We start from the raw sequence: 12,911 nt of genomic DNA on the forward strand, positions 1-12,911 counted from the left end.
TGCATGTTTTTGGCTTATTTGTTTAATTTTGTCAGGCAAATTAATCTGAAGTGATCCTGGCTGGGTTTGGCACAGCAGATGCTGGGCAGCAGGGGGAGCCATTGGCTTAAAAGCAGCATGTGTTTTTTTCTACTAGACCATGAGAATTAGCTGGCAGTTTACACAGAATGACCTCATTCGATCCTCCCAGCACACGGTTGGAAAACTAAACAGGGTAACTGAAAAAAGCATCAGTGTTACAGCTGATAGTAAGTCATTATGAGTGGCTACTCATCTCATGTATATGCCTCTGAAGTGGGCTGTTCAAAGTATCAAGTAAACCGCAACATTTTAAAAATGTTTCCTTTATCTGATGATGATTGCAGTTCATTTTGATGTATTTGCTCAATTAGACATTTTATACATTTGACTTGGTGTTCAGAAACACTCAACCCACATACTGTTTTTTGCCAGTGACAGCCACATGTCTGAACTGCTTCTATCAGGTTTTAAGTATTTTGGCAAATACTTCAGACCTAACCTACCACTGCAGATGTTGATGGTCTGTGTATTTTGGTGAAATGATGACCTCAAACCACACAAATGTCACACAACCTAGAAACCCAGGCTTCTTATTTACTATAAATGGTGTTTTTGATGCCTCTTTGACCTGTACTAAAGATAATGCATAATTACCACCAGGTTTTATGTGTATTTCTAAGGATAACTGTTTTTTTTAGAATGGATAAATTAGTTCAACTGTTTCTGTAAAACATTTCAAAGTTATTAGTTTTTGTCTTTCCATTCTCATTGAGATGACTCAAGTTATCAAAGGCTGGTCACATCACTCAGATTACTGAGTGCTTTCTTAAACAGTATTTATACACAAAGGGAACAAAGAATGGAAGCCTGGGGGGCAAATAAAGGATGTTGATATTTCCATATCTACTGAAACAGATGGAACTACTTCTAACTATTGTCTCACATAAGCATGTTGAATAAGTAACACATGCACATATATAGAGACGGATACCTTTTCCTTCCCCAGATGTGCACTTCTGCACTTCTTCTGCGCTCCTGCAGTCCGCATAAATACAAACCCACGACAGAAACCTCTCGCTGCATTCTGAGGAACTTTCATTGGGTCCGCTGGTGGGTGGTGTTTCCAAACTACCTTCAAACCACATCCAGTGCGGTGACTGGAGGGGTGCCAGGCCACATCTGGAGCTCATTGCAGCTGACGCCACACAGCACAAGGAGAAGGGGCGTCGGGGGGGTAGATGGGGTGGGATGGGGGTATTTTAGCTCGCAGAACTAAGCCAAGAGAGCTGTTTAGGCTCAGTGACAAGTTCCTCCTTCCACACAGCTGAGGAGCTGTTACCAAGATCACCCAACTTGAATGCCACATGTCAATGATAGCAGCCTTTTTTTTCACTGGTCACTGAGGAGATTGGTCTGGAGATATCCCTGTTTGTTTTCTAAATGGCACTAAAAACACAGCTCATTATGCTATTTGACTTTGCAGAGTGATTTTGACTGGCACACAGACGATCACACCCGCCCTCAGCACCCACTGATTGTTCCCTTGCCAGGTTCTATGTAACATAATCAAAGTTGATGTCTTAGATTTGCAAGCAGTGAGCGAGGTAATGAAAACCCTCTGTGTCACTCGGTAAAACTGGAGGAATGTTGAAGGGCCTCATTCTTTTTTTGGATAATTTTTCATGAGCTGGTTTGAATTTTAGAGCCCCTTTATGTGGAAACAATCAAAAACTGGCTTGTGTTAGGTGAAAATGAGCAGCTCTCTCAGAAAAAAAGGAACTTTTTTTCAGTTTCTTTCAAACAACTGTGCTACTTTATTCGGTTTTGCCTGTGAAAATGTTACAATGAGTGATACCTCGAAGAATAAGGTGTGAGTTTTTATGCCTATAGCTTTTGAAAGCTTTCATGTAATGTGAGGACTTAGGGAGGACTCCACAAGATGAGGAATTTGGATTACAGCTCTGTTTAGTGAGATTTATTTGGAAAGATATGAAACTTCCTGGCCCGGGAACCCACTTCCACCATAATGAGCACAAGTTAAACCAGGACTGGATGTTATTTTCCTCAGAAATAGAAGGTGGTCTGTGTGCCATGCTTGCGTGGAGGATTTGAAGTTAGTGCCTGGGATTTTATTTTAAATAGGCTCGCACTTTCGTCTGCAAGATCTTCAAGAAAGCGAAGATGACAAGAACAGCTTGTTCTCTGTTTATATTGCTCCATCTTGAAGATTATGTTTAAGTGGTAAAATTAGTAGTTTCTGTGGCTACAAAAATTGAGTTCAACACTATAAAATATTTCACTCTCATGTTTCAGTGTGCCAAATGTTAATTTCCTTCATTTTGTTAATTCATGGGTGCTTGTTTTGATTAATCAAAGGGTCGTCTGGTCCTTATCTTTTCTGTGTCCACCTGTACTAAACTGATGCCATTCTCTGGCCTCCCAGCTGCCCTGGCAGAGCCGGACCTGTTTGAGTTAAACTGAAGTAATCAGGTAAATGGCTGGCAGATGGGCACACATTAAGACTGGAGTATCAGAGTCTGGCATGGAAGACCGCCCCATGTCGTCTCATCTGCATTGGTGAAGCAGGAGTGTGGGTGTTGGGTGAGGGGGTGTATGTAATCAAATCTACGGGAGCTGCTCCTCAGAGATGCTGCATAATCCAATTTAGGTCCACTCCCACTTCAAAGCAGCATGTCGTCTGCCGGTTGAAGTGATGTTGCAGATCTTACGCTCCCCCTTTCCAGGTCAGCGGGTGATAAGAGCCACGAGTCCAGAGGCCACAGACCAGCTCTTGCAGGCAATCAGCACAGTGACTGTGGGAAATGTCAGGCTTATCAGGTGATCCAGCCAATCACGGAGTACCATGTGATGGATGACTTTGTTGTTCTGATCAACATACGTGCAGATTTATATTTTGATATTTTGATAAATGATAGGTCATTTCAACCACATTATAGATCATCCAGTCCTCTAAGTACTGGACCATGTTAGTGGAGTTTGGGTTCCTGCAGCCACACTTGGACTGAAATGTAACACATCTGGACAATGTCAAAGACGTCCCTAGTTGCACCAGCAACCATAATTATGAAAAAGTCTCCCCAGGAAATTATGTGCAGGGCTGCTGTGATTTTTGTGTTGTTGCGGCTATATTTGAGGAGGGAAAGTTTTTCTTTTTTGTCAAACTCTGGAATGGATGGCTAAGTTTCTTTGTATTGATTATGGAGATGTAATCTCCTCAAAAGCATGCCCAGACAAACAACCCATAAACTGTACCATATGAGTCAGAGGACAATTAATGAACCTTTTGGGATCATATATCTAGGTTTCACCATACCAGACTGTTGTTAGAAATCAGCTTATTGTGTATCTTCTGCCAAATCTGCAGATGAACTCTACAAATCCATGTGCTCCTTGTTCAATATACTTCAGCCTGCTGTTCATGTGATTCATGTGATCAAGCCCTGGCTTGAGAATTCATCAGGCAGCTGTTCATATACACACAAGTGTATTTCTTTGGCCCATATTCAATGATACTATTCTCGGGAACTTTGATTTTACATGAGGATGGAGCAGTATGATCCCAACAGCACTATTTTCATAAACTACTTGCAGCATTACAACATATGTATACTATACTGTACATGTCACATAAAACTGAGAAACAATTTAAAATAGTTAATTCCCTCTTCTTTTTCATCTCAGAGTGATATGGAGTCTGAGTGTCAGTGTTGAATATTCACCCTACATACAGTGTTTATATTTAGATGAGTACAATGAAGTACATTGGTAGACATTTACTCAAGTACATTTAAGATATTTGTACTTGAGGATTTCCATTTCATGCTACTTTATACTTCTACTCCGCCATATTTCAGGATAAAATATTGTAACTTCTACTCCGCTACATTCATATGACAGGTATAGTTCTTACTTCTTTATAGATTACATGTTTATACACAAAATATATAATAAACTTTTACAAAGTTGCATTGTATTAGAACTACCCAACAATATATAAAATGTTAAAATTCGCACCACCAACTACAACATTAAAATACTGCTTATACATGAATGTGTTAATATAACTCCAATATTATAATATAAAAGTTTTCAAATGCTATAATATTAAGATGAGAAAAAAAAAACATTTCAGCTTCCAAATTTCTTTTACATGGTCAAACAAAGACTTTGAGGAACTGGATAAGAGTTACACTTAAAGCTGAATCTTAAATATATCAGGTCATCTTTGATTCATTCATTGTCAGGTATGGAGCGTAAGAGAAGGCAGAGACAAGACCCTGCAAGCCCTCTTTCTGTATGAATCAAATCAGATCAATCAAATTCCCCATTGCCAGAGTGCAACAGGAGGGCAGAGCTAAATAGCTGCATTTAGTGTTAATCATTTACACCTTGAACAATGCCGCTCCCACCACATTCATTAAGAGCTGCTCTGCAGCAGCAAACCGCAAAATATCCACAACTGCAGTGACAATACTCCCATTCAGTGTGAATGACCAGGGAACGCAACACCGTGCTGAACGTGTAATTGAACAAGATGGTTACGCTGATGAACTAAGACTCATAGAGGCACGCCGTCCCTCTGTCAGCAGGTGCCCGGCACACACTGGCCCATTCATATGCGCATTCCTGTCTCTCCACTCGCAGCCCAGCAGGTTCCTCCCGGCCACTCAGGACAGGGGCTGACGCTCACAAAGGGTCTTCAATCTGCCTCAGACAACAGACAGCATAAAGGCCCGGAAAGCCACAACAGCGTTATGTCAAAGACCGGGCTGGGGGTGGTGAGCAGAGCTTGGGGGGCCCTGTGTGTAGGACTAGGGGCACCGCTGATGGATGGATGAGGGCTGGGCTCAGGCGATGTAGTGGAAGGCCCTGTCTGAGGTTTTTGTGCATGAAAAGAGGATATTTGTACTTGCCCAGTAACAATGGAATGCAAACACGAAGAGCGCGGACAATAAAACACCACCTTGGGGCGATGAAGAAGCTGCTAGGGAAATCATCATGCAAAGCAACTCTGGGGCAGATATTGTTCACTCTGGGCATTGCATGACTCTCTGTTTGTTCTCATGCTGATGTGCGGCTTAGCCTGCTTTCAGTTTGCTTTTGCATAAGGTATTCCTGGCTTTAACAGTGTCCGGCACATTTCCTTACGCTGAAAGGAATGAGGAGTGATCAGAAATGCCCCACCTCATCTTAAAACAGACTGTGTTTAGGCTAAGCTTTTGTTCAACTGACTTTAAATCCTACACAGTCTCGGCTCTATCTCTGACTATGTAAATGACTAATATAAATAGTCTTGTTAGGCAATAACTTCAGTATTACCTAACTGCACTGTGTAATTATTAATTAAAATCATAAACTTTAAGCTCTCATTTTATAGCATTGGATTAACCTCTCAGTTACGTCCTGACAGTAAACTCGCCTGTATGTTTCTTGAGTTACCGTGGCATGTAAACATCACAGATACAGGTTAATGATTAATCAGGGAAGCTTTTTCAAATTATCTCCACATAACACAAGTTCTTCTTTCATTCTCTTTCTTTTGCAAGTGATCTGGTGTAGAAGTATAGACAGTGTGTCTCCTGTGTTGCAATAAAAAACCCAAGAACATCTTTTATTGGTCTGCCGTTACTTTCATTAGTCTGCAATTCATCTGTCTTGTTGTCAGCCAAAACTGTCACAGTTCAAACCGGAGTGGAGGTTTCCAAAATTCCAGATATGTCACTCACCCCCTTTCAACAAAGGAAAATAATAAGTAACCAAAAGAAAAAACAAATATCCATCATCATATGTTATGAATTATGTCAAGGTTTTATGTCCTTTCATTCAGAACTTTTTTTAATTTTTTATCTTTAACAGCTTGAACTCAGGAGAATCTCTGTTAGTGACACTGATGGCACAATAAATGTCTGTAAAATTTCAAACTGCTGTTGCATCAAAGATCCTCTCAGCCATGTTTTGATGCTTTGAAATCGTAAGATGTGGCTGAGTGCAGCACATGCACATTTAACTCTCACTATTAGTTACCCTAATAAACATGTTTGGTTTTACTCTGGTATGTATGCGGTTGTCAGATTCACACTCCATCTGCTTCGTGAATAACAGCGCTCTCTGAAGTTTGAGGTTAATTTGAGCTCAAAGTACATTTGACAAAAAAGGCTGTTTAGAGATGTTAAAAGCAGAGATTCCAACCAAATTGCATCAATCTTACAATGTAACATAAATATCTTTTGGCATCACAAATTATTACAATTTACAGAAGTAGTTTGATATTTTGGGAAAACAACACTTATTCACTTTCTTGCCAAGAGTTAGATGAGAAGATGGATAACACTTTCATGTCTGTATGCTAAACATGGAGCTAAACCAGCAGCTGGTTAGCTTAGCTTAGCACAGAGACTGGAAACCTGAGGAAACCATTAGCCTGGCTCCGTCTAAAGGTGACAATATTCACTTACTAACGCCTCTAAAACTCACTAATCAGCACTTTATATCTTTTTTTTTTAAGTTCATGAAAAATTGAAGTGTAAAAACAACAGATTGCGGGTTGTTATGTACCAGACTATTTCATTGCTGCATGCAGTGACTTCCTGGCAACCTCATGGTGATGAAAAGTCACTGTACCCAGCTGAGAAACAATCCAGTCCCCTGTTTCTATGTCTTTGTGCTAAGCTAAGCTAACCTGAGACATTGTTCATTTAAATAAAAGGTTTATGGTTTGAATCAGTGTGCAGGCATCTTTTCATCTATGCTGTTTTTCAATAGCCTTACACCCACATGTGATGTCCGTATCAGTGCGCTCCTTCTAACCTTCTTCTAGTGTTTGACTATGACAAAGTGAATAGCATTTAATAACAACAACAACAACAACAATAATGCATTTAATTTGTACCAGACTTTTCATTCATAGTGAAACTCAAAGTGCTACAGTATTAATAACACAGAACACACAATATACAGAAAATAGTATTAAGAGTCAAGATGAAAAAAAGTATCTTGTCCTGTCAAGCCCCAAAACTCTACTGTAATGGACCCAAACACAATCTTTGCATTTTGATTCATATATGGGTCAGAATTACATTTTAAAAGCTTTTATTTAGACTTTGTACTGTTCTGTGTGATTTCTCCTCAAACTTTCAGTTTAGACTCCAATTTTTGACTTTTACAAGGACTGATTAGCAGCACAAAACATTTAATCTAACCTGGAGAAGTCAAAGCCACATGCAAAGTAATATCATGCCGAGGACCTCCTGTGTTTGCTGATAGGAGCTAATATTGAGGCCTGTGTTATTACTCTATGAGATACTATTTGTTGTATTCACCTGTAACTCTGTAATATTGATCTTCAAAATAAATGACATTACATCATTTCGTGGATAACATCATACATGGTTGATGCTGCACACATGACGAAAGGCTCACACATGTTGAAACCCAAATGTGTTTCTTTGTCATCCCATTCTTTTATCTAACTATCAAGCTGGGCTTCATGTGTCTCTGCAGCTTTAGTCGTCAATCATTTGTCATATTGTGATATGAAATCAAAGACCATATGAGCTCCTCTGACATTAACTATGTGTTTGATCAGGCAGAACAAACCTATGTTTGTGCTGAGCTGGCAGATACATTTGAAATTCTGATGCTCTTTGAAATGCTGCCAAAGCATATGATCTTTTCGCTGGTACAATAAACCTATTTTATAGTTGCTTTGAGACGGAAGTTGATGAAAGTGCTTACTTTCTAGCATTAAATTAGTATTCATGTTGGTTATCTGAAATCCTGAAAAGAAAACACATTTCCTGTACTCATATTATTACACACACCCTCAGTCAGTGAACATCTGCTTCCATTGATAAACCTTCGTCTTCTCTCATCAGCTTGTGCTGCGGTGTTATCATAGATTTTTTTTAGGTACAATATACTTTGAATTAGGAAAGTGTAATCCTCAAAGTTTTCACAAAGAGTTTCACTTCTTTGTAAAATGCAACATTATTTTCCCTTTATGTCTACATGGGACATATCTCAGGTATCCTAAAGTGTTCTTCTGTATAAAAGTTGTGTTCAGTAAAAATTAAGCCTATAGTGTGTCAAAATTAAATTAAATTACGTCATAGGTATCTTGCTGAACATTTAATCAATATTTCTTATGTGCTATCTTGTATGTTATTTCTCATAGTGTTTTGTGGGGATCAGGGTGGAATCTGTAGTGAGTTTATGTAATTTATATCCACTGTGTCATTTGAAATGTAATGCAGCAGTACTATAATTACAGTGCCACCAGTAGTCTGAGTGTTGTTCTCCATTCCCACAATGCAAAGAGCGCGGTGTGCAGAGCTGTTGAAGCTCTGCTGTAGAGGTGCTGTGGATGGCAGGGGGAGCCAGGTTTCTACCAGCCCGAGCAAACCTGCGTCAAGCTGGAAAATAACAGCCTAAATAATGTCGGACTTCCGGAAATGGGGTCTTCAAAATGATAGCCACACTTTCGTCAAAGAGGAAAAAAGCTGCATTTTTGTGAAGCAAAACAGCAAAGATAACGTTGAAACAGGCGATGCATTAAATATAGAGTGAATTGATTCTGTAAAACTTAAACTTAATGCAATAGTGTCAATAATATTTCCAGATGATTTCCCTCACTCTGAGACATGAGGTTAAGAAACAAAACTGTTTTTTTTTCATTAGATAACTTGAATGGAAACTCAAAATAAAACAACTTCGACAAACATTATATGATTTCCAATGTATACTCAATGAAAAGTGAGAAGTATGTAAAACAGACAAAACACCGTTATGTGGTAATATTTTGTCTGGAATAAGAAACCAACACTACTGTGTTCTCTCCGTTTTGGTTGAATGGTGTGTTTCTATTATAACTGTAAACAAGAACCATTAATTACAGCATATCCTCAACAAATGCATCATCCACACATTAATACCTCCAAGCCCATGGCACAGGCCACATAAGCGGTCACCTGGGGCAACAAATAAGGGAAGGGGCACCATGTGAGTTACCAACAGGTATGCTTGCTTCTATGCAGCTTTTGGAAATACACACTCACATGGGTTTTCATCTGGTTTGATGTTCAAAGCCCTACTGGTCGGTCAGCCACCAAACACTCACCGAATGGCACCTTGACCCCCACTTGCCTTTTGTCTGGAGGACAGGGAGAATTTGTCTGGGATGGAGGTATCATTGTCACACTTCATTTCTTGGACTGAAGGAACTATTGTTGCACTTTTTGAGGCTCCAATTCTTCCAAAATCCAAATCTGGCATACGGCATCAACATATTTCCCCTTTAATTTTTTAAAAATATCTAATATCTAACTCATATTTTACCTGTAGAATGTGAACAATTAAGTGCAATAGTATAGGAGATAAAGATGGATCTAATCATCTGAAAAATAGCAATAGACTGTAAATAAATCTTTTTAATGCAGCTCTGCATAAATTATCCAGCTAACCACTGCTTGAGAAGGCAGTTTGTGTCCCTGCAGTGTGCTCGGTGTTTTTCTCTCTGTGTTTTGCTTGTAAATGCCAGGCCGGAAGTTGTGTGTGTCACTCTGTCTGTCTTGATCTCGGTCCGGAGGATGATGCGCATTTTCTCAGATTGAAGGGGGGAGGTTTGGAGCAGCCCGGACTCTCGTTGTTTAACAGAGTTATCCGCCAGGAATGGTCAAAATACTTTCTAGGATTCATTGTCGTGCCTCTCCTTTGAGAGAATATAACATCAAACGACACCTTGTTTTCGGATGTTTTGTTAGAGTGAGTTGAACAACTTTAGGACACAGTTTTCGGAGGTGCGAGGACTTGATTTCATCGTGAGCGAAACGATTTGGGATAAAGGGACTAACTTACCAAAAAACCACCGCATAGGCTGCACTCAGCGTAGTGTTTGGACCAGTTTGCGTTAGCTAGGTAAGATAAGAGAAGAAAAGGAAATCACAGCACAGCTTTCAATTTAGAAAATTTATCAACTTAACTCTCAACTTAACTTAACGCTCCGTTGATTATTTGGGTTTTTCGGAGTGGGGGGACGCTCAGTCTTTTCTTCTGTTGCACAAGTTTGGCAAAAAATATGCGCCAACTTGTTAGCTAAACGTTGATAGTTTTGGAGCAAGTGAACGTCGATAAAAGGAGCCGCACATTTAAGTCTGGATATACTGTTTTTCGGAAAGTTTTTCTGCCTCCAATATCGACCAACACTGGCTGTTTCACAGCCCCCCGCCAGTAAGGTGAGTTAGTATTTTATTATTCCTCCAGTCTTTGATTTAGCCTCACTTTACTGTAACATTTATGTTTACGTGTTACTGGTTAGCAAATGTTTCCCGCTGTAAGTTAATTAACTTTAGCTCTTTGATTTCAGTGAGTAGCTAACCTTTAGTCTTAAAAAAGGGGCTAATTAAAGATTTGTGGCTCTCAAATTTACTATCAGATATTTTCATTACTGTCAGTCAACCACCTGTTTATTCTTAATAAATGTGTATGAGCTCTGGAAATTAGCTTAATGTTTATTTATATACATACAGTACGTTGAAAGCATAGTAACACCTCAGACTCCTCCATGCTGAGAATAACATGGTAAGTTACAAACATTAAGACACAAGGCCCAACTTCAAATATAGTCCTTCTAAAAATTGCTTTTCTTATTTAAGTCATAGCAGGCACCTTTTAATTGAGTTGGATACTTTACTTGAAAATAGACTACTTAAATTAAGGATAAAAAGCAGAAAACAGAAATAAAATACAAACCTCAGCAATGCAGTTTGGCTTTTTGGATCTATAGTAACTTACTTATCTGAACTATTATCTTTGCAGACGTGCTTTCAGTTCTGTTTTATCTCTACAGAAATGTTCCTGGTCTCTATCACCTCATCCATCCTTAGTTTTGTCTAACATTGTCCATCTTTGTCAAAGGCTCAGACAAAACTCTCTTAAACCTTCTCAGTTAAATTCAGCTCACAACATTTCTTTCTTTCAGACAACAGGAGAAATAACTTATTCAGAAATGCAGTGAAGTTCCATCTTTAAATTCTCAGGGGACAGCCATCATTACCAAGTTACATCTGTCATGAAGTCTGGGTCTGGAGGGGCAGCCTGATGTTATGTAAAGCTCTAAATGTTATGGTATAAAGGGAGAGGGAGAAGATGGATGGTTGAGAAAACTGGCATGTCCACAGGGAGTTCACCAGAAGGGAAAAAAATGTTCTCTCCTGAACCTTGTAATGGGAAGTGAGGAATAGTCCTGCCCTTTAATTTACTAGGCTGCTCCCCTGGCACAGAATTGTTGTCACTTGAGCTCTGTGATTGTATTTAATATAGCTAAAACCGTCAAGAGATTTGGTGTGAAATGAAACATTTCCTTGCTGGTTGTGTTTGAGAGTACATTTTTCTAATAGATAGTATGTAGATTGATATTTTAGATATTAAAGATGTTTAGATTTTTATTTGCTTGTGTGTGTTTGTGTGTTTTGGTTTCATTCAGGTACAGTTTATTCTGTGCATATTTAAAAAAAAAATGGCCTGGATTTTGTATCCTGCTTTAACCTCCCTGGGGGAAAACGTAAACACTTGATATGCACTGAGTGTACTAAAAGGCACTTTGGATCTAAGTGTCAACCAAATGGCATCGTGCCTGCCAGCTTAACATTAATTGTCTTTACATTTGAGTGTAATCTCATGACACCTGATCTCCCTCCATGGCACGCCGGTGGCGAGCCACTGATTCAGATTGTGTGGCTGCAAAGAAAAAAAAAACAGAAGTGTCTGTTTTTGTGGAAACAGTAGCCTTAGGGAAATGGTCTGATGCTCTTATGTCCGCTAAACTGCAGCCGTGTGCAGACTGGCCTGTTGCTGGCTGCGAGTGCACAGTTAACTGGGAACGGGCTACAGAATTTGGGAGCGGAGGAATTTTATGCATGGATGGCAGTGAACAGTAATTATGGTGCAGGCCATGTTACGGGTTAGGCCTGTAACCTTTGTCTTTGTATATTGAGAGAAGCTAAATGTGCCTTGCGTGTTCTAAATGGTTTACTTTAACCCCTTTTTATTTGGGAGATTTTCAGTTAAATGTTGTCATCTCTTAAGTGCTTGGAATAACAATTTGGGTTTTCCCAAACATGAGATTTGTTTGGTGTTGAAATCCCTCTTAAAAACAACTACTTTAGTAATTCAGCAAAACGTCTTAATCTTGTTAACTGCGGGTATTTTTTAGTGCTCTCACAGTCACTGTCTGTTTGCCAAAGATCACTTTTCTTGGGTTTTCTTGTATATTTGAATCTATCTTGGTTTTATACGTTTATAAGCAAAATGGTTTAAAAACTGAGCAACAAAACTCTGGCTGTGTTCCCTGCATCATCAACATTTGCTGGTGATGACTTTGTAAATTTGAAAAGAAGGATGTGCATTAAAAAGAAGCAATGTAACACCACATTTATAGACAGGTGTTGGTGTGTCAGTTTCAGCTGAGGGGTTTAGACTTGCTCTGATGTCCTACATAAGTTGGAAGTGAACAAGGAGCATTTTATCCACCCAGTAGATGCAGCTCAGTGGCCACAGTGCAGGACTGAATGGTTGGACAGATCTGTTGGCTAATATGTCTTCATTGTATTCCCTTTATCTGACATAGCAGTAAAACAGAACGCATCCTAAATCATTCACCTGGCTTAAGAAAATAGGGAAAACTTGGTCTGAACATGTTTAATTTAGAATCATACTGGGTCTTAAAGATTTACTAGTCTTGCTGGAGTTTTAATAAACTGTGTAAGCAGTGCATTGCAAGTTGTCTTGATTTATGAAAAGACTTGTAAATGCTCTCATTAAGTCCAAGTAATTACTTAAATGCCTAAACAATAAATCAGCTTATTTGTGTATTT

The 12,911-nt window shown here is 39.2% G+C and overlaps 1 protein-coding gene across 3 annotated transcripts in view; it reads left to right on the plus strand.

Moving 5' to 3' along the window:
• The first annotated feature begins 9,620 nt into the window (after positions 1 to 9,620).
• Positions 9,621 to 12,911, plus strand: part of fgfr1a (fibroblast growth factor receptor 1a) — a 28,779-nt gene continuing 25,488 nt past the window's right edge. The window contains exon 1 of one of the 3 annotated variants that reach the window (XM_044366167.1): positions 9,621 to 10,271. The gene's annotated coding sequence lies outside the window, so the exon portion shown is untranslated. The remainder of the gene's footprint in view (positions 10,272 to 12,911) is intronic. The other 2 variants (XM_044366159.1, XM_044366150.1) reach the window with 2 other exon arrangements.

The sequence above is a fragment of the Thunnus albacares genome, chromosome 2 (assembly GCF_914725855.1).
Source record: "Thunnus albacares chromosome 2, fThuAlb1.1, whole genome shotgun sequence".
NCBI lineage: Eukaryota > Metazoa > Chordata > Actinopteri > Scombriformes > Scombridae > Thunnus > Thunnus albacares.